Source organism: Balaenoptera musculus, chromosome X (genome assembly GCF_009873245.2).
Source record: "Balaenoptera musculus isolate JJ_BM4_2016_0621 chromosome X, mBalMus1.pri.v3, whole genome shotgun sequence".
Lineage (NCBI taxonomy): Eukaryota > Metazoa > Chordata > Mammalia > Artiodactyla > Balaenopteridae > Balaenoptera > Balaenoptera musculus.
Genome location: NC_045806.1, coordinates 84,348,890 through 84,373,252, shown reverse-complemented (window position 1 = coordinate 84,373,252; position 24,363 = coordinate 84,348,890). Strand labels below are relative to the sequence as shown.

Here is a 24,363-nt window from a genome sequence, read left to right as displayed (position 1 = left end):
TAATCAGCTACTGAATAAAGTCCAAATTCCTTAACATGACTTACAAGGCCTCTGAAGTTCTAATCCCTACCCATCTGTTATGGGTTGAATTGTATCCCTCCCAACATTCATATGTTGAAGTCCTAAGCCCCAGTACCTTAGAATGTGTTCTAATTTAGAAACTGGGTCATTGCGGATGTAATTAGTTAAGATGAGGTCATTAGGGTAGGCCCTAATGCAATATGACTACTGTCTTTATGAAAAGGGAAATTTTGGACACAGGGACACATAAACCAAGAGAATGCCATGTGAAGATGAAGGCAGGGATCAGGGTGATGCTTCTATAAGCCAAGAAATGCTTAAGATTGCCAACAGACCACCAGAAGCTGGGAAAGTGGAAATGCTTTTTTTTTTTTTCTTATAGTTCTCAGAAAGAACTAATCCTGCAGACACCTTGATCTCAGATTTCTAGCCTCTAGAACTGAGGCAATAAGTTTCTGTTGTTTAAGCCACTCACTTTGTGGTACTTTGTTACGGCAGCCCTAGAAAACTAATACGCCATCTTTCTAGCCTCATCTATGATCACTTTTCCCTTACATTTTCTGCTCCAGCCAACACCAATTTTCTTGTACTTCCTTTGCATAGACCTAGTGTTTCTCTCCTTTTTGTTTTTGCCTATGCTGTTCTTTTGCCTGAAATTCCCTTTTTGGTCTAGCTAATTCCTACTCATTTTTTTAAGTTTCAGAGAAGGTATTACTTTTTGCAGGGACCCTTCACTGACCACTCCCTACCAGTCTGGTGTAAGTGGCCTTCCTAGGTGCTCCCACATATCCTGTGCATCTCCCCAGCTTTGCACTTTCCACATTGTATTATAATTTTATGTTTATAGTTTGTCTCCTTCGCTTCACCTATGCAATAAACTGTGAACTCCTTGAGGAAAGGGTCACCAAAATCTCCATGCCTAGCACAGTATACTTGGCATGTAGTAGATGCTCAATATGTATCTTTGAATAAAGGGACTTTTTCTCAATGTTTATTCATCTTTCTTTCCATAGCACCTGCTAATGTGCTTCTCATGTAATGGGTACTCAGTACATCTTGACCTGTGGTCCTCAACTGAGGACGTTTTGCAATATCTGGAGACGTTTTTGGTTATCACTACTGGCATCTAGTGGGTAGAGGCCAGAGATGCTACTAAACAACCTACAATGCACAGGACACCTCCCAGCAACAAAGCATTAGCTGGTCCAAAGCTCGACAGTGTGGAGGTGGAGAAACCCTGATCTTGCCTGAATAAGAGACTGAGTCTACTTTTTACAACCTATACTCACTAGTGCACTAAATTTGCTTTGTCAGGAAGCCTGCTTTTTCTTTGTTGTTGTTGTTTTTTACAAAAGTAAATTATTATCCAACCAGAAATAGAGGGAGTGTCCTAGAATCCTAAGAATTAAGACTTTGGCAATTTGAAAGTACCTGATCAATAGGAGAACACATATATAAGATAGAATACTTTTATGCCTGGAATGCTCTCTAGCAGTGAAAATGAATGACTTAAAGCTACAGGGGTAAATCTCCTAAGCATACTGTTGAGTGAGGACAGCAAATTGCAGAAGGTACATACAGACTGATACTACTTATGTACAGTACTACATATTGTTTAGGGATTGACAAATATGCAAAAAATGTATAAAGATATACATGGAAACGATCAAGATGAAATCTGGGACAGTGAAAACCTTGGGATTGAGGTGGATACAGAGGGCTTTTGTTGTATTGATAATGCCCTATTTCTTAAGCTGGGTAGTTGGCATATGCTTGTTATATTATTTTTATACATTGAAATATTTAATACTTTTTTTGGATATAAATTTTTTTATTCATCCATTCATTTCTTTATTATAATTAAAATAAAATAAATTATAATTACATAAAATAAAATTAACCTTTTTTTGGTATACAGTTCTATGAGATTTAGACATGGATACATTCTGATAATCACAACCAAAGACAGGATACAGAAAATCCCGATGTCACCCAAAATTTCTTCATGCTGCCCTTTGTTTAATTTGCATTTCCCTAGTTACTAATGGCGTTGAGCTTCTTTTCCTGTCCTCAGTTGCCATCATATATCTTTTTTGGTTAGGAGTCTGTTCAAATATTATATCTATTTTTTTTTAAATTGATTGTTTCATTATTGTTGCTTTTAATTTTTAAAAATTTTCAAGGTATGAGTTCTCTAATTTGTGGTTGGAAGATATGCTCTCTCAGTCTGTGACTTGTCTGTTGCAGAGCAAAAGTTTTTAATGAAATGCAATTTATCAATCTTTTCATTTATAGATTGTGTTTTGTGTACCATACCTAAGAACACTTTGTCTGACTCAAGGTCATAAAGATTTTCTGCCATGGCTTTTTTCCCTAAAAAAATTATACATTTACATTTTACATTTACATTATGATTAATTTTGAGTTTAAATTCTGTATACAGTGTGAGGTATAAGTACAGGTTCATTTTTTTTCATATGGAAAAAAAATGTTTTCTTGTTCCAGCATCATTTTTAAAAGACTTTCTCCATTGAATTGTCTTTACAATCTGATAGAATGTCTTCCCTCATCCTTTATTCATAAAAATGTATTGTCTATTCTTTACTGTTAATTATTCCAAATGTTATTTGGAATTACTCAGTTGTCATCTTAATCCTAGAAAATTTAGAGTTGTGACTGGAATTACATAAAAGTATATAGATTAACTGAGAGAATTTATATTCCTATGATAGAAATTTTTATTAAAAATTTTTAAAATTAATTTTTTTTTCTTTTTTTGGCCGCACTGCAAGGCATGCAGGATCTTAGTTCCCAGACCAGGGATCGAACCCGTGCCCCCTGCAGTGGACGCTCAGAGTCCTAACCACTGGACTGCCAGGGATTTCCCTTCCTGTGATAGAAATTTTTATATAGGTTAGTCTTACGTCACTCAAAATGTGATAGTTGAAATATTTAATGCTTTTAAAAGAGAGTAATTGCTCAATACTGAGGCATCCTGTTACCCAAGGCTGAGGAAAATCTCCGTCTTATTAGTTAGCACCAGCCAGAACTTCCTCAACATGGTAAAATCAAACAACTCATTGAATCCGTCATTCACTATGGGACAGGAGCTTACATACTCTGCATAGGATAATCATAAGTTCCTGTTGACATTGTTGCAGTGGGTTAGTGTCTGAGTTTGCTTGCATTGGACCCCTCACAATATTTGGCATAAGAATTAGAGCACAGTATCCTCGTGGCAAACAAGGAGGATCAAACAGAAATTGACAGCAGTTTGCAAAGCACAGAATCTGTATAAACAGGCCGCTGACTAACTTTGTTTTGGTTCATCGTTTATGTTTGTCTCTGTGTATTTGTAGCTGGTTCAGTGAGACTGTCTTACAGTAAAGGAGTCAGATCCTCACATTCTCCTTAATGAGGTGGACCTTGGAGAGTTAGAAACTGCACACGTAAAAAGAAGTAAAAACATAAAATAATATCTGGAAATTTTGCTGAGGAATAAGGGGATTGGACTAAATATTTTCTGAAGTCCCTTCTGGCTGAGGGTGTTTCCAGCTCCACCAAGGACAACCTGCAAAGAAGGAGCAGAGAAGTGCTTGGTCTGAGTTCCCACAGGCCAGGTTAGGGAGGTGAACACATTCAAAGCCCAGAGCTGAGCAGAGGGCCCCTGAGGGCTGAGCTGGCAAAGCTAGACAGAACAAAAGGATTTCCGTTTTGAAGTGGCTTCTTCACACTTCAGGCTGTGGGCGGGGTACTGAAGGGCTAAAGTATGGAAGAAAACTGTGGGGAGAGCCTGGAGGCTGAATTTTACTGTTTTATCTGTTAGAATTAAAATGATTTTTTTCTTTCCCCTTTAAGATTTTTCCAAAAAAATCTATATTATCAAAGCCATACTTGCTTATTATAAGAAAGTTGAAAAATACAAAAAAGTAGGAGGAAAAAACAAAAACTTCATTTAGTTTCACCACCTAGAGATAGCCACTGTTAATATTTTCCATATTTCTTTTTAGGCTTTTTTCCACACATATCTACTCATATCCACTAATTGTTGTGATCATATTTTATATTAATGTATCTTACTTTCAATTAATACTAGAGCATAAGCATTATCCTGTCGTTATGAACTATGTAAATATCATTTTATTGTCTAGATAATATTCTATTATATGACTATACTATATTTAACCATTGACCCATTAGGGGTTTTTTTCCTAGTGTTTTATTATTCTAAGTAATACTGTGATTAACATCATTGTACAAAAAGTTTGTGTACATTTCTGTTTCCTTAGGAAACACTCATTCATTCATTATACAAATATTAGGACTTACTATATGCCAGGCACTATGCTAGGTGCAAAATTTTTGCCTTGGGTGGCATGTTGTCACCTACTGAGGTAAGAAACACTGGAGGAGGAGCAAATTTAAGAGAAAATGTTTGACTGGATGTGTTGAGTTTGAGATGTCCAAGTGGAGTTGCCAAGAAAGCAGAGCTCAGTGAAGAGGTCTGGATAGAACTATAAAATTACAGTTGTGGCCATATAGATGGTGTAATTCATGCCAAGTGAGTGAAAGATCATTTAGGGAAAGAGTATATGTAGCCTAGTCCTGAGAATGTCTGGCTTTCAGAGGTTAGATAGCAGAAGTGGAATATGCAAAGGAGACTGAGGAGAGGGCAAAGGGATAGGAGGAAAAGCAAAAGAGTATGGCATCATAGATGCCACAGGAAGACTTTCAAGGAGGAGGAAATGGTTAACAGCATTAAATGTAGGGGAGAGATCAAGGAAGATAAAAAGGGAAAAATGCCCTATTTATTTATTTAATATAGCTTTTTTGACACGGAGGTCATTGGTTGGGTATCTTGTTGAGCACAGTTTCAGTGGAGTGTTGGGGGAAGGAAGCCAAATTGCTGAGTAAGAAGTAAGGGAATAGAAATTGCCCATAAAGAGGAGCTGGAGAGGTACCTAGTGTGTAGGGAGGATTTTTTTTTTTTTAAGATGGCAGAGACTTGAGCATGTTTAATTGCTTATGACAGATGAGAGGGACTTGAGCGTGGTTAATGGCTGATGAGAAGAATGGAGAGAGAGAGAGAGGGAGGGAGAGGGGGGAGAGGAATCTGTAATTACTGGGTAAATATAAACATTTTAAAGTCTATTGATATATATTGCTCACATGCTTTCTAAAAGGGTTTTAAACCAACATACACTCCTATTAGCAATTATGAAAGAGCTTGTTTGGTGGCCACTTTGTCTTCATTAAGTGTTTTAAAAACAAACAAACAAAACCTTTGCCAAAGAGTTTCATTATGGTCCTAATTTGCTCTTCTTTGATTACTAGTGAGTTTAACCAGTTGTGTCCATGTGTGAATTATGTCTATGTCCTTCCCTCAAAACGTTTCTATTTTATTTTATTTTATTTATTTATTTTCTGTGGCTGTGTTGGGTCTTCATTTCTGTGCGAGGGCTTTCTCTAGTTGTGGCAAGCGGGGGCCACTCTTCATCGCGGTGCGCGGGCCTCTCACTATCGCGGCCTCTCTTGTTGCGAAGCACAGGCTCCAGACGCGCAGGCTCAGTAGTTGTGGCTCATGGGCCCAGTTGCTCCACGGCATGTGGGACCCTCCCAGACCAGGGCTCGAACCCGCGTCCCCCGCATTGGCAGGCAGACTCCCAACCACTGCGCCACCAGGGAAGCCCTCTATTTTAGACAGACACTTTTATTTGCTATAAAAAGCTGAAAGTCAAAGGATCAGAATAGTATCATTATCTCCCCAAATTATACGGTCTAGAGCCTTCATCTTCTTAGAAGTACACAACAATTTGACAACTTTTGGCTCAGGCTGATTGAAAGAGAAAGATGATGTATCGTCTGAGAGAGTGACCACCAATGGAACCCAGGTCTAGTCTTAGACTGCTATCGACAGTCTTCAAGCACCCTTTGCTAACCGGGGCCGGCATCCCTCCAGTGCCTTAAGGCTTTGGCTCTCAGAGCTCCCCTTCAGTAGGCGCGGCCCCCTACCAAGGAGCCCGGAGCGCTGTGCGGCCCCTTTAAGAGTCCAGCTCCTCCCCCGCTCCAGGGAAAGTTGCAGCTTTTTCCGCCTCCCGGGAGGGTAAGAAGGGCCAGCCGCCAGAGTGGGGTTGCAGTCTTCCCGGACTCGGAGACCCTCCCCTGAATCCGGTACTGGGACGTCTCGCCTTCTCGCGGCACCTGTTGCAGGTGACAGGTAGGTCCGTGGCCCGCAACCGCCCCTCCGCCCTCGGTCCGGGACGCCTCCTGGGCCCCCAGTACCTTTTCGCTGCCTAAGCGCCCCCACCCCCATCTCGGGGACCTGCGCGCTTCCCTACCCCTTTCCGCTCTCCCAGTCTCTCCTTGTCCCTAGCTGACCCCTGTTCCCACTCCCGTCCGCCTGTGCGGACCGCACCCCCACGCTTTGACTCCCGTCTGTTGGGGCGGTCCCTCCCCACCATTCTGCTTTCTCCCGGCCGCCCCTGGCCATTTCCCCGGCCCATCCGTCGCCGCCACGGGCTGTGCCGCTCGGGGCTCTGCTTCCTCCAGAGTGGCCGACTTTTCCCGCCCTCCGGAGCCGGGGGCCCCTCCCGGGAGCTGGCCCTGGGGGCGGGGGTGGGGCCGAGCTCCTAGCGGGAACTGCGCCCTCCGGGGCGTCGAGTCACCTTTTCGGGGGTGTCTCTCGCAGCGCCCGGCGGTCGCGCGGGGTCTGGGCCCCGCACTCTTTCCGGACCTCTGACCTCGCGGCGTCCGCTTCCCTGCCCTCGGTGGATCCGCCGCAGGTTAAAAGGCTGGAGACCGGTTGGCCCCGAGCCCTGCCTCAGTGGACACCCTCTGCGCTTGGGCTGGGGACCCAGCTGTGTGCTCTGGAGCTGAGCCGCTTTATCTTGCCACCCTTCCAGCAGGCAGCGGGGGTACGCTTCTGGAGGAGTGTCCCCACAACCCTCAGAAGGGACACAGAACGCTTCCATCTTCTGTGATGGTTTGTAAAGGGGCAGAAAAGATGTTCCTCCAGCCCTTAACGTTGAATAAAATGGTTGGGTTTTTTGGTGGTGAAATCATTTGGTGAGAATTTTGGTGACTCGAACAGGTGATGTTTCTCATTAACCAAAGTTTTCTTCCCCCAGTAGCCTGCCAGCTTCTTTGGGACCAGAGGACCTAGCATTCCAGAATACTGCTTTAGGCAGGGTTGATCCTAGGCCTTGTACATTTGTGCTAGAAATTAGTCTTCAGTACATCTTGTACCTTCTATTTTTAACTGACTTCTTTTCTGCTTTCAGCTCCCCATCCCCACCCCTCATAAATCCATTAATATTAAGGTGTTAATGACCTTATGTGTTTACCCGCTGGTCTGTGGAGAGAGAACAATGTTTAATGCAAAGAGTTGAGGCCCTAGTGAAGTTTTCTGCTGTAGTTGTAGCTGTTGGCGTTTTTTTGTTTTTTTTTTTGAAGCACCTGCTGGAAATCCTAGTAGAAAAAGACCACCAACTTGGCTTGTGAGACTTTTCCTGGCAGGGGATGAACATTTCTGGTAGCACAATTTCAGGTGTCTCTCACTAGGCTAGAGCAGTGAAATGAAGTTTGGAGGCCTGTTCAGGGATAATTGGTCTGTGAGTGTATGTGGCATTCTGATTTTTTTTTAATAAAAACATTGTTTATTGTTATTTTTAATTAATTTTTATTGGAGTGTAGTTGCTTTACAATGTTGTGTTAGCTTCTACTGCACAGCAACATGAATCAGCCGTACATGTACATATATCCCCTCCCTTTTGGATTTCCCTCCCATTTAGGACCCCACAGTGCATTAAGTAGAGTTCCCTGTGCTATACAGTAGGTTCCCATCAGTTATCTATTTTATACATGGTATCAATAGTGTATATGTGTCAATCCCGATGTCCCAATTCCTCCCTGTGGCATTCTGATTGACACTCTCTGAGCTTTTCCCCTTAAAGGCTGCTACTAATCATGGTTGTTAGAATTCATTGAGCCAGGCACTGTAATAAATTCTTTACATAATTATCTCACATAATCCTAATGATAAGTGTATGTGCTAGGCACTACAATTATAAGCATGCTATGATGAAAGGGAGACTCTGAGAGTTTAAGTGCCTTGTCTCAAATCACCCAACTGATGAGGGGCAGAGCTGGGCCATGTGACTGCCGAACTGTGTTCTTATCCCCTATCACACCGCCTCTGCTGTCTTGGATGTTAGGAACACTAAATAGCTCACAGGTGAGGACTAAGTGATTAAAAATTTCCCTTCCAAGCTGAAGCCTAAGTTTTGGTCCTTGACTCCACCTCAGAGGCACTGCAGAGACTTTGGACCACTTACCTCACTGATGTCTTACCCACTTCACTTCCAACATGAGGCTGGTTGCCACGTTGCCACTACAAGTGCACACTCCTGGGTGTACCTAGTTGAATGAAACCTTCGGGGATCTCAACTCAGAAGGAATTGTCTTGAAGTTAGAGAGGGTGACCCTGGATTCTAGGGATGTGCGCCTGACTCAACTTTTTCCTTTCCTGCTGGCTAGGGGAGAAATGAGGGTGTGGAAAGTGATAAGGATTTCCCAACAACCAGGCCAGAGAGGCTGAGGGTGAGTGTGTGCTTGTTTTATCGTGGGATGGATGGAGTACCTTAGGGAGGGACAGTCCACAAGAAAATGTCCTTTCTGATTCCATCTCTGGATCTTTGCTCAAGTTACTCCTTTTTTTTTTTTCCCTGAAGAGAGACTTTCCCACCCATGGCCACTCTCCTGCCATTAATTCCTATTCATCTCAAGATTTAGCTCTAAAGTCACCTCCTTTGGGACAGCCTTACTGAACACACAGTTCCTTCCCCTAAGCAGAATTACCAGTTATTCTGTGTCCTAAAGCATTTTGTTTACACCTCAGGAAAATTCCTTAACACCTCTCTCAGTTGGTTTTCCACCTGGAAGGTACCTCTCTGAGTACAAGGTCTAGATCTTGGAGCTCCCTTTGTCTTGAGCACAAGAGATTAACAAATATTTGTGCTAGGAACTGGGCATACCATGCCTTCAAGGGCCTGAGGTCAGGTGATGGTGGAATTGAAGTACAGAAGACACCTTTTTGAGGCACTTGAAATCCGACAGCTCGGAGTTTGTACTTAAATGTCACCTTAGTGAGGCCGTTCTTAACCACCCTATTTAAGCTTATAACTCCTTCCCTGAACATTCTATATGCCCCTTCCCTACCTTATTACTCTAATGTAATATATTATGTATTTTATTCATTTTTCTTTCTTATTGTCTGTCCCTCTCCCCCCTCCATAATGGAAGTTCCATGTGGGCAGGGATTGCTGTCTGTTTTATTCACCAGTGGACCCCAGCATCCATAACAGAGCCTGGCACATCCTAGGTGCTTGCTAATATTTGTTAATTGAATTAATGAATGACATTACCATGCTAGGAATTGGCACTCTTTTGTGTTCTCCTGGACCTGAAACTAAGTGTCCCCAGTCTGCCCCAGGCCCAGTTCTCACACAGCTTTGCTTTGAGAGTGCATGCCTGATGGCAACTTTGACCTAGTTGGAAGTACTTCCTCTCTTTTTAAGGCATGAGTCTCTGGATGGAAACTTCTAAAGTTTAAAGTGGAAATGTGAAGATGCTGTACTTCTTGTGGGTAGGAAGGGGGGTTGCACTTAGAAGAGGGAGTATGGCTTGTCAGATGTCTTGAGGCGTTTGTTCAGTGAGCTCATAGAAGCTGGAGAAAGTTCCTGTGTGATAGGGAAGTGAACAGCCCAAACGAATAAAAGATGCCAACCAAATTAAGCTTCTGGCCTCAAGTCACTCAGCCTTTTAGGCATGAGGTAGTTATGATATTATGAACTTTATGGAAAAGCCATTGCTGATTACTACTGGTGTAGTACTTGACGAGTTTTATACTAGGAGAATTATACAATATGAGGAAACCACTGTGTAACAGAAAAGAAAAAAAAAGTACTGTTCTATTTAAATGCTTTGAAGTATTCAGAAAGAAAAATAAGGCTAGAATCTTTTAAAAGACAGGCTTGGAAGGAGTTGGACCCTTGATACAGTGGTAAATATGTGATTTTCCACCATTTGATGTATCGTAACTTCTCTGAAACTGAAGTTTGTACAAAAAACTTCTACCCAGCCTCCTCTTCTACTCAGTTTATCTCCCCAACCTCTCGACAGTGGAGTGACCCAGAGCTCGGTCCATTGACTTTTCTCTATCCAGAATCTTTCTAGATGCATTCATCCAGCCGCATGGCTTTATTTTCTTTTTTAATTTTTTTTTAACATCTTTATTGGAGTATAATTGCTTTACAATGATGTGTTAGTTTCTGCTTTATAACAAAGTGAATCAGCTATACATATACTTATATCCCCATATCTCTTCCCTCTTGCGTCTCCCTCCCACCCTCCCTATCCCACTCCTCTAGGTGTTCACAAAGCACCAAACTGATCTCCCTGTGCTATGCGGCTGCTTCCCACTAGCTATTTTACATTTCGTAGTATTTATAAGTCCATGCCACTCTCTCACTTCGTCCCAGCTTACCCTTGCCCCTCCCCGTGTCCTCAAGTCCATTCTCTACATCTGTGTCTTTATTCCTGTCCTGCCCCTAGGTTCTTCAAAACCTTTTTTTTTTTTTAAGATTCCATATATATGTGTTAGCATACGGTATTTGTTTTTCTCTTTCTGACTTACTTCACTCTGTATGACAGACTCTAGGTCCATCCACCTCACTACAAATAGCTCAATTTCGTTTCTTTTTATGGCTGAGTAATATTCCATTGTATATATGTGCCACATCTTCTTTATCTATTCATCTGTCGATGGACACTTAGGTTGCTTCCATGTCCTGGCTATTGTAAGTAGAGCTGCAATGAACATTGTGGTACATGACTCTTTTTTTTTTTTTTAACATCTTTATTGGAGTATAATTGCTTTACAATGATGTGTTAGTTTCTGCTTTATAACAAAGTGAATCAGCTATACATATACTTATATCCCCATATCTCTTCCCTCTTGCGTCTCCCTCCCACCCTCCCTATCCCACCCCTCTAGGTGTTCACAAAGCACCGAGCTGATCTCCCTGTGCTATGCGGCTGCTTCCCACTAGTTGTCGGTTTTACATTTGGTAGTGTATATATGTCCATGCCACTCTCTCACTTTGTCCCAGCTTACCCTTCCCCCTCCCTGTGTCCTCAAGTCCGTTCTCTACATCTGTGTCTATATTCCTGTCCTGCCCCTAGGTTCTTCAAAACCTGTTTTTTTTTTAAGATTCCATATATATGTGTTAGCATACGGTATTTGTTTTTCTCTTTCTGACTTACTTCACTCTGTATGACAGACTCTAGGTCCATCCACCTCACTACAAATAACTCAACTTCATTTCTTTTTATGGCTGAGTAATATTCCATTGTATATATGTGCCACATTTTCTTTATCCATTCATCTGTCGATGGACATTTAGGTTGCTTCCGTGTCCTGGCTCTTGTAAATAGAATTGCAATGAACATTGTGATACATGACTCTTTTTGAATTATGGTTTTCTCTGGGTATATACCAAGTAGTGGGATTGCTGGGTCCTATGGTAGTTCTATTTTTAGTTTTTTAAGGAACCTCCATACTGTTCTCCATAGTGGCTGTATCAATTTACATTCCCACCAACAGTGAAAGAGGGTTCCCTTTTCTCCACACCCTCTCCAGCATTTATTGTTTGTAGATTTTTTGAGGATAGCCATTCTGACTGGTGTGAGGTGATATCTCACTGTAGCCTTGATTGGCATTTCTCTAATGATAAATGATGTTGAGCATTCTTTCATGTGTTTGTTGGCAATCTGTATATCTTCTTTGGAGAAATGTCTATTTAGGTCTTCTGCCCATTTTTGGATTGGGTTCTTTGTTTTTTTGATATTGAGTTGCATGAGCTGCTTGTAAATTTTGGAGATTAACCCTTTGTCAGTTGCTTCATTTGCAAATATTTTCTCCCATTCTGAGGGTTGTCTTTTCATCTTGTTTATGGTTTCCTTTCCTGTGCAAAAGCTTTTAAGTTTCATTAGGTCCAAATTTGTTTATTTTTGTTTTTATTTCCATTTCTCTAGGAGGTGAGTCAAAAAGGATCTTGCTGTGATTTATGTCATAGAGTGTTCTGCCTATGTTTTTCTCTAAGAGTTTGATAGTGTCTTAGCCCCATGGCTTTAAATGCCGTCTGTCTGTACACTCATCATTCCCAAATTTATGTCTCTGTCCCAAGCCTTTCTTCTAAGCTACAGCCTCATATATCCGTTGGCCTATTCAACATTCCTACTTGGATATCAAATAGACATCTTAAACATAACTTGGCCAAAACAGGGCTCTTTTTTTTCCTTTCTTTTTTTAATTGAAGTGTAGTTGATTTACAATGTTGTGTTTATTTCTGCTGTATAGCAAAGTGATTCAATTATATATATATGTGTATATATGTGTGTTTGCATGTGTGTGTATATATATATATATATATATATATATATATATATATATATATATATATATATATATACACACACATGCAAACACACATATATACACACACACATATTTTTTGGCCACACCACGGGGCTTGCAGGATCTTAGTTCCCCGACCAGGGATTGAACCCACGCCCTCAGCAGTGAAAGTGTAGAGTCCTAACCACTGGACCACCAGGGAATTCCCTATACATTCTTTTTTTTTAATATTCTTTCCCATTATGAGTTATCATAGGATAATTGAATATAGTTCTCTGTGCTATATAGTAGGACTTGTTTTTTAGCCATCCTCTATATACTACTTTGCATTTGCTAAACCCAAACTCCTAATCCATCCCTTCCCCAACTGCCTCCCCCTTGGCAACCAGTAGTCTGTTCTCTATGTCCACGATTTTGTTTCCAAAACAGGACTCTTGAGTCCTCTCAAATCCCTAGCCCCTTCCCTCAGCCTCCCCTATCTCAGTAAAATGGCACCATCATCTATCTATTCAGTTGCTCAAACCAAGAACCTAGGGTCACCCTTGATTCCTGTCTTTCTCTCAACCCCCTCCCCACACCCAATTCATCAGTAAGTCCTGTTGACCTGAACTTCCAACCATGTCATTATATTCTTTTTTTTTAATTTTTAAAAAAATTTATTTTATTTATTTTTGGCTGCTTTGGGTCTTCGTTGCTGCGTGCGGGCTTTCTCTAGTTGTGGCAAGAGGGGGCTACTCTTTGTTGTGGTGTGTGGGCTTCTCACTGTGGTGGCTTGTTGCGGAGCACGGGCTCCCAGCGTGCGGGCTTCAGTAGTTGTGGCACGTGGCCTCAGTAGTGGCTCATGGGCTCTAGAGCACAGGCTCAGTAGTTGTGGCGCATGGGCTCAGTTGCTCCACGGCATGTGGGATCTTCCCAGACCAGGGCTTGAACCCGTGTCCCCTGCATTGGCGGGAGGATCCTTAACCACTGTGCCACAAGGGAAGCCCCATGTCATTATATTCTGTCACATCTCCATTTCCTCTGTCACCCTAGTCCAAGCCACGACATGCTGCAATAAGCATCTTTGCACAATACTCAATGATGCATGTAGATCTAGATAGACACACAGAAATATTTCTGTGGGATAGCTTTCTAGTAGAAGAATTGTTGGGTCAAAGGATATGCACATTTAAAAAATGTGAATAGGCATCACAAAAGTGTCATCCAAGAGGATTTACAATCTCACCATTGAGAGTGCTTTTCCTCATGCCCTTGAATGGGCAGTCTTTAATTTTTGCCAGTCTGATAGGTGAAAAATAGTATCTAACTGATTTAACTTTCATTTATCTGGTCACTAGTAAGGCTGAGTATCTTCATGTGTGTTAGCTATTTGTATTTTTCCCGAGACTTGCTCCTTAATATCCTTTGCACATTTTTCTTTTGGGTTATATATTTCATTTGTTTATAAGAACACTATATTTATTAGGAATATTTAACCATTGCCTATTATACAATGCAATTTTTTTTTCTCTTTAGTCTGCTGTATGTCGTAACTTTGTTCATGATGTGTACCCCTCTCGTAATCAGATAAAACATACTATAAAACATTTAAAAAACATGCTCATTAGATTTGGCAATTAGGATCTCAATGATGACATCAGTGCAGTAGGAGGAGAGAGGCAGATTGTAGAGGGTTGGGGAGAGAGTACTTAGAGGGACTGATAAGGAATACAGTATACATTTGGAAGAGGCTTGGCTATGATAGGAAGGACAGTGTTTCCTATAGACAGTGGGGCACAGGGGAGAAGAAAATGTTAATTTCGTTCCCTTTTAAATACAGGAGAGAGATGAGCCCATTTATGTGTAGATGGCACAGAGCCTGATCCATGCAAGGTCGCTGAGGAAGCAGGAGGGTGGGGACTTCAGAGTGAAAGAGGTGAAAAGACGGGTTTAGAGAAAGGGAGGTAGCTCTTCCATTGAGACAGGAGGGCAAGAGGGCAGGATTGGTGAAGCTGTGGAGGAGGAAGGAGCTGTGGAAGGACAGGATTTTGAGGGAGGTCCCAACTGATGAGAGCAGTGAGGGGTTGGAACAGCATTTGAGAGGGATGAATAGAGGAGCTCTTTAGAGGCAAACCATCCAGATGGCCACATCATAGTGAGCCTAGAAAGGCTTGGATAACTTGAGTTTGTCTCTCCCCAAGTCACAGAACCCTGTATCCATTCTCTCCAACAGCACTCATCAGCCCAGGTGTAGAAACAGAGTGGAGTCAGTCTAGTTTGGGGGATTTTTCTGGGTGCTGTGACAGAGATATAAGAGGGTAGGAGACTGGACAGTGCTGCCAGAATAGTTGAAATGATGGACCACTGTGGCTTTCATATCTGTGTCTGTCTAAACCTACCTTGAACTTGAGTAATTCGTAGGAGATGGAAAATTTTGATGACCTCTACACTGTTTCTTGTTTGTATTTCTGTCAACTCAGGCATCAGAATAGCTTTAGTATCAGTGTCTTTAAACTATTGTTTGTAATTTCTTAGATAGTATGGGTTGATTTACTGAGAGCCAACAGTGTGCCAGTTTGTAGGCTAGGTGCTTGAGATATAGTGGAGAAGAAGGTAGACGATGGCCTTTTTTTTGGTAGAACTTATTTCAGCAGGGGAGGTATGTGTTTTAAAAAAAAAGAGCATATTATATAATCAGTGATTTAATGGCAATTGTGAGAAGTTGAAGTTCGGTTTTTTAGAAATCAAATTTAAATTTATTTATTTATTTTAATTTTTATTGGAATATAGTTGATTTAAAATGTTGTGTTAGTTTCTACTGTACAGCAAAGTTAATCAGTTATACATATACAAATATCCGCTCTTTTTAAGGTTCTTTTCCCATATAGGTTATTACAGAATATTGAGTAGAGTTCCCTGTGCTATACAGTAGGTCCTTATTAGTTCAAAACTGATTTGCATTTGCCAACAAAGTATGCGAGTACTTCTTACATCTTCCCTTTTAAAATTAAATATTGTCTTTAAAATTTTGCTTAATTGATAGGCAAAGATAAAAAAAAATCTTTGTTACCAGTAAGAGTGAAACTTTTTCTTTTTTACATCTATTGCCTATTTGATCTTCCTCCTTCAAGAATTATCTGTTCATGCTCTTTGTTTATTGGACACTTACCTCTTCTTATTTTTTACCTCTTCTTTTTATTTTTCCATGTTTGAAACCATTAACCACCTTTCTCTCTCTCCTCCCTTATCTCTGGAACACTAAAATATATCTTAGCCAGTCTCTCTGGCCATTCCCTTTTGATCTCCTTTGAACTTCTTTCTTACCTACTTTGGAAATGTTGGTGTGCTTAGGGATCTGACTACATTTTTATTACTTGACCCAATAAAAGATAACATATAAGTCTTCCATTCTCTTCTCTGCATCCCACTCACCAGGGGGTAACAATATTAAATTTGTATCCCCTTTCAGACATTTTCCATGCCCATATGAAATATTTCTTTTCTTCCTTCCATCCATCTATTCATCCATCCATCCATCCTGTCTGCAATTATATGTTACAAAATACAAATGGAATTATAGTATATATGTTTTGCAGTGTATTTTTTACTTAGTATTTGTGGCATGCTTTCAGTGTCAATATATATATAACTACCTCTTTTTTTTTTTTGGCTGTGCCCCCCGGCATGCAGGATCTTAGTTCCCCAACCAGGGATCAAACCCGTGCCTGCTGCAGTGTAAGCTTGGGGTCTTAACCACTGGACTGCCAGGGAAGTCTTCTACCTCTTTCTTTTTAACAATGACATAGTATTCCATTATATGTATGTACCATAGTTTATTTAATCAGTTTCTTATTGATGCTTAAATTGTATAATTTTTTTTGCTGGTTTAAACATTGAGCATCCTTATGATATATGTTTGTGCATCTACTTGAATATCAATAGAAGTTTTTCAAAATGGAATGGCTCCATTGAAAAATGGTCAGTGTTGCTAAAGATTCAGAGAGGTCTACGACAATAAAAACTGACTACTGTCCATTGGATTTAGGAGGTTCTTGTTGACCTTAGAGCAATTTCAGGGGAGTGGGGGGAGGAATGCTAGACTTTGGTGGGTTGAGAAATGTTTGGGGATATGAAGAAGTGGAGGCAGTGGATATGGACAATTCCTTAGAGAAATTTGGCTCTGAAGAGCAAAGAAAGGGTGGTAGTAGGGGAAGGGTTGAGATCCAGAGAAATTTTTTCTTTTCTTCTTCTTTTTTTTTTAAATTTAGGAGGACTTAGATGTCTTTAAAGGCTGATGGGAAGAAAGAGATAATTGATAGAGCAAAGTCCTTACCGAGTAAAGTCCTCATGCCAGATGGGAGAGGATCCAGAATGAAATGGAGAGATTACCCTTAAACAAGAGGAAGGACATTACAGTTGGGAAGAACAAAAAGTGAACAGATACAAGATGAAAATAGGTTTATAGATTTGGTGGCAGGAACTTGTCTGAGAGCGTTTATATTTCCCTATGATGGAAGAGGAAAGGTCATCCTCTTAGAGCAGGGGTTGAAGTAGAGCAGGGTTTGGGTTGGAGTACTGAGGTGCTTGAGGAAGGTTTGAAATATTGTGGTGAGCAGGAGAGCAAGCTAGGACTAGGGAAGCATAGCTGGAGTGTCAGGCAGTGTTGAAGTGAGCTTGGCGACCAATAATTCATATTGATCATAATCTACCAGATTGTGATTATTTTCTCCAGTAGATCTCAGTAGTCCCAGTGCAGATATAATGCACAACAGTTGGGCTCTTCTAGGGTTACATTTTCATTAGATATTTGCGATGAAAATGGGTTATTGAGGATATTGACAAGAGTGCAGTTGAAACAATAGAATCCAAACCGTCTAGGAAAGGAAGTGAAGACAGGAAGGAGCTGACAGGGCGGGAGTGAAAGGTCTATGGAATACTACCTCCCTGCCATGAGGTCTGAGAACTGGTGTAGGGCTGGGGGAGGTCATTGAGTGAACAGGCCAGAAGGACAGGGGATTGTAGTTAAGAGTGGGGTATTTGAATTAATGATATCAAATGTGGAGAAGTCCTGGGTGATAAGTTCTTGGATGTGGCTGAATATGATATATGGTATTTTTGATGCCAGATCATTCATTCAACAAATATTTATTGTGTGCATTTATGTGCCAGACAGCACTCTTGGCACTGAAGGGTACAGAAGTGAACAAAACAAAGTCCCTTCTCTCATACAATTTATTATCTAGTGGGGGAGATTATTAATTTTTATAAAATAAAAGAGCATCCTCATTGATATGCTGATTACTGAATGTGTAATACTAAGGTCACATGTTTATGCATGTGGGGCTAGGAAAGTCCATCTAGACATTTTGAGTGCCTTGATTTATTGTAAGTTATATTAACTGAATTACGAAAATTCATATATCCTCCCCGCTTAGAACTTTTAAAGGTACTTTTATATGCTATGTCAGAATTGAAGACAAAACAAATATATAATACATGCAATTTGAACATTTTAGCAGTTTTAAATTTTTTATACTTCAGTATTTTTTTTAATATTAGGACATTGCTTCTAGCTGTAGACCAGATGTTGATAATACATGTACTAACCTTGTTCTAGGGATTTGATGTAATGTGTAAAGTAATTATGGTTAAGCAGCTTAGGAGGGAAAGAGAGCTTGTATGTTAATATTTTATCTTTATTTTATATTCTCCAATTTTTACCTACTCTTTTGTGTACATATACTCATGTATACATTTATTAATGTTTTATTTGAAAGAAATTAGCATTTATTTTATGTCTTACAGGCCTTAAATAACACCTTAAAATTATCTGCCACATATATAGTTCAATTTAAGTTCAACTACAGGTTATTTCACTGTGTTTAAGGTTTCTGTGGCCATAGCTAGATCACAGCATCCCTAAAATTAAAAAAGAAACCAAATGCATGAAATCACAGTTATGTGTGAACATGGGCTGGATTAGTCATGAACCATCGTGATTTCTCATTTAAGGGGACTGCGTGAGTGATTTTTAGGTGATGTGGCCTACAAGAAAGAATTAGATGCTAGCTAGAGTTCAGTTTAGAAATCCCCACCATCTGTGACCCAGGCAGGAGAAGAGGGTCTTCCCTGGGGGGGGGGTGCTGGTTTATCAAAGCTTGTTGACTAAGGAAAGATAATGGAGTTTCACACAGTGATGAGGCTTATTGAAAAATGACAATGTGTCAGCTCTCACCAGACTTAAAAATAAAGTGTTTTATGCATATAAACCTGGATTTTAAAGCATTCTGTTCTTTTAGTTGTGGATTTTTTATCTTTTTAAAAAAGCTTTTGGGCTGTTAAGGAAAGTGACTTTGGCAGAGGAGGGGATGAACTGGCCATCCTTCACCCCATTAACCTCATGGGGTTCTAGTGAGCCTGTCTGGCTCCTGTGAGAGGAAGCTTCTAGTGTACATCTTGCAAGCTGGAAAGCCAAATGGGGTTTGTCTTAATAAATGCATTTCCCCTGTTGCTGAGGGGAGTGTTTGGACACATGGTCTTGTTTTCTACTTACTTCTATGTACCATGTTTATGGAAATCTGCCTTCTAGGATTGGTGGTAGGTTTAAGACGCCTGGAATTGCTGAGGAGCAGGAAAAGTGTGAAATCATGAAAATAAGACCACATTTCCATGTATCGAAATAACCACTCTACAGGAGAAATATATATATTTTAAGACGTCCCACTTCCCTCTGGCACTTACTTTAGAGAAGTATTAATATTTATTATTTTAAGTGGGAATTTCTTCAAACTGTTTATGAACAGAATTTGGTGGTATTGAAAGGTAACCATGTGGATTCAATCTGGAGGAAATTGTCCCCACCTGTGTTTCTAAGAGCTAACAAAAGAGATTATATTTTAGTTACTCCCCCCGTATATACTCCTACCATCATTTAGAAGGGGTGTCCTGGATGAGGAGAATGTGTCCTTTCCCATGTGTAGAGTTGCTCTGAGCCTGGCGCACATTATTGTGTGGGGAGGTCAGGGGACTGAGAAGGTAAGCTGGACCACTGACTGGCCTTTCAAACATTCATCTGGTATTAGCTGAGGACTTTTAAAAAAACTCTACCTCCAGCTCCTGTGGGAAGGATGTCCCCTTTTCCAAATATTACCATGTACAAGCAATATTATCAGAATACGAAGAGACCCTATAGCATAAAGAGCTCAGACTCTGGAATCAGACTGCCTGGGCTCAAAAACCAGACTGTTCCTTATAGGGCATATGACCTTGGGCAAGTTATTGCTCGATGGGTGTCTCACTTTCCTCATTTGCAAAGAATGATAATATAGTACCTACCTCATAATATGATTGTGAGACTAAATGACTCCATGTATGTAAAGTGCTTAGAAAAGTGCTTGGTACATAGGAAACATTATAGAAGTGTTAGCTGCTTTCTTCTTCCTTTCTTCTTCTTCTTCATCTTCATCAGTTGGTAGATATATAAAAAGGAGGTAAAACTGCAAAATGCCTCAGTACATGCAAACTCCACATTTGCAGAACCTATTTTGGAAAGGATTGTGGGGGGCAAGAGAACCTTACTGCAAACCCAAAATCAGAATCTTGTAAAATTGAGAGCTATTATACATTTCTCATTGTTAGGGGAAAATGAAAAACACCTTGGCTACCATAACGCTTTTGAGAATGGACCCCAGTGCGGGCAGGCCTGGGTACGTTGTCTGAGTTGTAGATTTGCTCCATGGGTGGGCTTGCGGGGGCCTGGACCCCAGCCGACCACTGGGAAGCCTCAGTTGCCCTTTTGTTTTGGAGCCTTGATTCTCACTCTATTTTGTCTCCACTCTTGCTTTTCTTCTTTTTGATCCTATTTTTTAAATTTCTGCTATTTTGTTATGTTTTATGCATCTTTGTGAGTCACTTTAAACTCTGTCTGGAACAGTGTATAAATAAATATCTTTTAAACTGATCATATCTAATTACTAACATTTGCTTAATATTTATGCTTGTCAGCTACCTCCCTGCAGAGAGGTATGGTGACTTTCCATCTGGGCAAGAATACTGATTCGATTTCTCAAATTTCATAGTAAGATGTCAAAACTGCAATTTGCTCATATATTTTCTAAAGCATATGGTTAATAATAATAAAATTAAACAGCTACAAAATTGATTGCTTATTCTAGACCAGGTACTATGCTATGCCCTTTACTCATGACGTATATTTGAATCCTCACAGCCTTAAGCAGGAGCTGTTATTATTAATCACCGTTTTTACAGATTGGGAAACTGAGACTCAGGGAGGTTGAGTAACTGGCCCAAGGTCACACAGCTAAAAAGTAGTGAAGCTATGCTTTGAACCTGGCTCCAGACCCAGTGCTTGTAGGCACTTTTCTATGCCATACTGCTCTTAATTAGAAATGTAGCACATCATTGGAACTTCCCTGGTGGCGCAGTGGTTAAGAATCCGCCTGCCAGTGCAGGGGACACGGGTTCGAGCCTTGGTCCGGGAAGATCCCACATGCCGCAGAGCAACTAAGCCTGTGTGCCACAGCTACTGAGCCTGAGCTCTAGAGCCCACGTGCCACAACTACTGAAGCCCGTGTGCCTAGAGCCTGTGCTCCGCAACAAGAGATGTCACCGCAATGAGAAGCCCGCTCACTGCAATGAAGAGTAGCCCCCACTTGTTGCAACTAGAGAAAGCCCGCGTGCAGCAATGAAGACCCAATGCGGCCAAAAATAAATAAATAAATAATTAATTAAAAAAAAAAATCTAGCACATCAGAACTCCAAGTCCTAGTAGAAGAGACTGTTCTGTGTTACAGAACATTCACAGTTCCTGCAGATTTTACATCAGTGTTAATTCTTCAATATGCCCCTTTTCATCTCTACTGCCATTGCCCTCTACTTAGGGCTCTCATTATCTTCCCCCTGGATTTATACCAGAGCCTCCTCAAATCTATATTGTGCAAAACTGTCAGAGTGATCTAATGAGTCCTTGCCTTCCCTAAAAGTCTTCAGTCGTTCCCATTGTCAAAGGCTAATTATCCATGTTTCTGAGCATAGCATATCAAGCTCCTCCTTTGATCCCCACCTAACTCTTCCACATCCTTCCTTACAATTTGCTATACAGTATCACTGCACTCCTTGCCTATACCACATTGCTTTGTGCCTCCATGCTTTTGCTTTTGCTTTTGTAATTGTTGTGCCCTCTACCTGGTTAACTAACTGGTAGACGTTATTTACAGCTAGTTCATGTGCCACTGTTGGTGTTTCTTTCTAGTCCCCTTTCCCCAAGCTGGAATAGGTGCCCCACCTTAGCATTCCCATAATACCCTGTGTGTATATTTCTTTGATTACCGTGTTCTTTTATGATTATCTATTTAAGTATCTCCTTCGATAGACTGTGTGTTCTTTGTGGGCAGGTACTCTGCATTGTTTTGTCCTTAGCCAGCTAGCACAGCACTTAGTACATAGTTGGCCCTCTTAACTAGTGAGCATTCTGTAAACAGTGCAGAATGCAGAGCTTCAGGTCAGGGAAAGAAGTAGGATTTTGAAGGCCTGAAATCACACAGACATTCAGAGATAACTACCAGCACAGGAGAGGGAGGTCTCACAGAAGAATCTTTGGGACCAGATACATTTACATTATTTAATCTAGGATCCAGAAGGGACTTGAGGGGATGGGAGTTGAAAGGGACAATTGATAAAATAACCAACACAGTATCCCAATGTAAACATTTTGTTGACTATAAGCAATGTTGCATGCTCACTCAGCTGTTACCATCCAAAACGATGTTCTCAGTTGGTGCCTTTGTGCATAGGTGGCTGGATCCAAACAAGGGGATTTAGGGAAGCCCTGCATCCCTGGAAGCTTTCTTTACTACATGGAGTTCTTTTGTTTGTTTGTTTGTTTTTTTGAGTTCTGCAGACTCACCACATAACCTGTTTTGGTTTCATTTTTCTATGCTCTAAGATCCACTCTCTTTTACCTTTAGATTTTCAAATAATTCATTTTATTTTTCCCAAAGTGGGCTGGATTTTGCTAGCTATGCTTCACTCATGTTTTGGAAACCCACACACGTAATAGGTATTAATTCTGACAGTGCTAGATTGGTCTGCTTCAGACACTATAATTGCCTTGGTCACAATTAGTTAATAGAGTCCACTTTGGAATGTACCTTATGGCAGCACAAATACTTATTCATTAAGCTACCCTACTTACATCAGGGCAACTATATTACAGTCATCAGAATGATTTATTCTTTCCTAATTAACATATATCATAACTATATGCAAGCAGAATCACAATAATACATGTCAATTCATAAGAATGATTTCCCTTCACCCTTCTTTTTTTTTTTTTTTTTTTTTTTTTTTTTTTTTTTTTTTTTTATAGCTACTTTATTTATTTATTTTATTTTATTTTTGGCTGTGTTGGGTGCTCGGTTCATGCGAGGGCTTTCTCTAGTTGAGGCAAGCGGGGGCCACTCTTCATCGCGGTGCGGGGACCGCTCTTCATCGCGGTGCGCGGGCCTTTCACCATCGCGGCCCCTCCCGTCGCGGGGCACAGGCTCCAGACGCGCAGGCTCAGCAGTTGTGGCTCACGGGCCCAGCTGCTCCGCGGCATGTGGGATCTTCCCAGACCAGGGCTCGAACCCGTGTCCCCTGCATTAGCAGGCAGACTCTCAACCACTGCGCCACCAGGGAAGCCCCACCCTTCTTTAAGCAAAGCATTTCCCAACATTTTTGATCACTCTCCCTTACTACCAAAAATTTCGATCACCCCTAATATACATATATTTATTTACAAACTATATATTTACCACTGTCCTAATATTATATATTATAAAGCATTTACAAAAATAGAAATAAAGGATATGAGATGAAATGAACACTTTTTAGATTAATTTTAATATTTATTAATAGTGTGACAACCTTTGCTCTCATTTCAATGAGAGCAGTGACATTGTACGCTTCGTTTAAACAAAATCTTGGTTTATGATACAGCTACCTGAAGGTCTGATTCTAAGTTGTTTGTTTTTATACTTGATTTTAATGACTGTTGTAGCTGAGTAAAGGATACCTCACAAAACATATAAATCTAAAAATAAAAAAGTGCATTGTTGGATGCACTTACTAAATAACAATACACATATTGTAGTTTCAGGTAACCATTATACAAACGTTTTGTTGCTGTTCCATCTTCTTAGCTCTCAGCATGCTGTCTTTTCCCATTTTTAACAAATGGTTCAAAACTCATGGAACTTCTTCATTTGGAAGAGTTAGACGATGAAATACATCTTTTAAGAAACAAAATTAAATAGTAATAGAAACATTTTCATATCTACTCTGTATTATTTATTCTTTATAAAAAGCCCCTTTGATGTAAAACATTTTACTGTTTGAATGAATTTAAAGTCTGCTACTGCCTTGAGGTATTCTAGGAGTGTAAAACTGCTGATTACAAGGTTCAGTTACATTTAATCTTAAAACTTTAAAAAGCAACTTTACTGAGTTATAATTTGCATACAATAAACTGTGCATATTTAAAGTATACAAGTTGATAAATTTTGACATCTCTGTATACCCATGAAACCATTACCAAAATCAAGAAAGTAAACGTATCTATTACCTTCAAAAGTTTCCTTATGCCATTTTGTAATCCTTCCTTCCTGTTTGTATTATATCCCTCTTTTCCCACAACCACTGATCTGTTTTCTGTCACTATAGATTAATTTGCATTTTCTAGAGTTTTACATAAATGAAATCATGTACTACTGTGTGTTCTTTTTTGTCTGATTTTTTTCAGTCAGCGTAATTATTTTGAGATTCATCCATATTGCTGTGTGTGTCAGTAGTTCATTCCTTTCTGTTGCTGAGCAGTATTCCATTATATG

General features: G+C 40.4%; 1 protein-coding gene across 7 annotated transcripts in view; it reads left to right on the top strand.

Moving 5' to 3' along the window:
• SYTL4 (synaptotagmin like 4) overlaps nucleotides 1-24,363 on the top strand; it is a 79,525-nt gene that overhangs the window by 4,579 nt on the left and 50,583 nt on the right. For 3 of the 7 annotated variants that reach the window (XM_036840926.1, XM_036840925.1, XM_036840927.1), the window contains exon 1: nucleotides 6,132-6,238. The exons of 2 other annotated variants lie outside the window; for them this stretch is intronic. The gene's annotated coding sequence lies outside the window, so the exon portion shown is untranslated. Of the gene's footprint in view, nucleotides 1-6,118; nucleotides 6,243-24,363 lie in introns of those variants that run through there. 2 more of the 7 variants (XM_036840921.1, XM_036840923.1) reach the window with 2 other exon arrangements.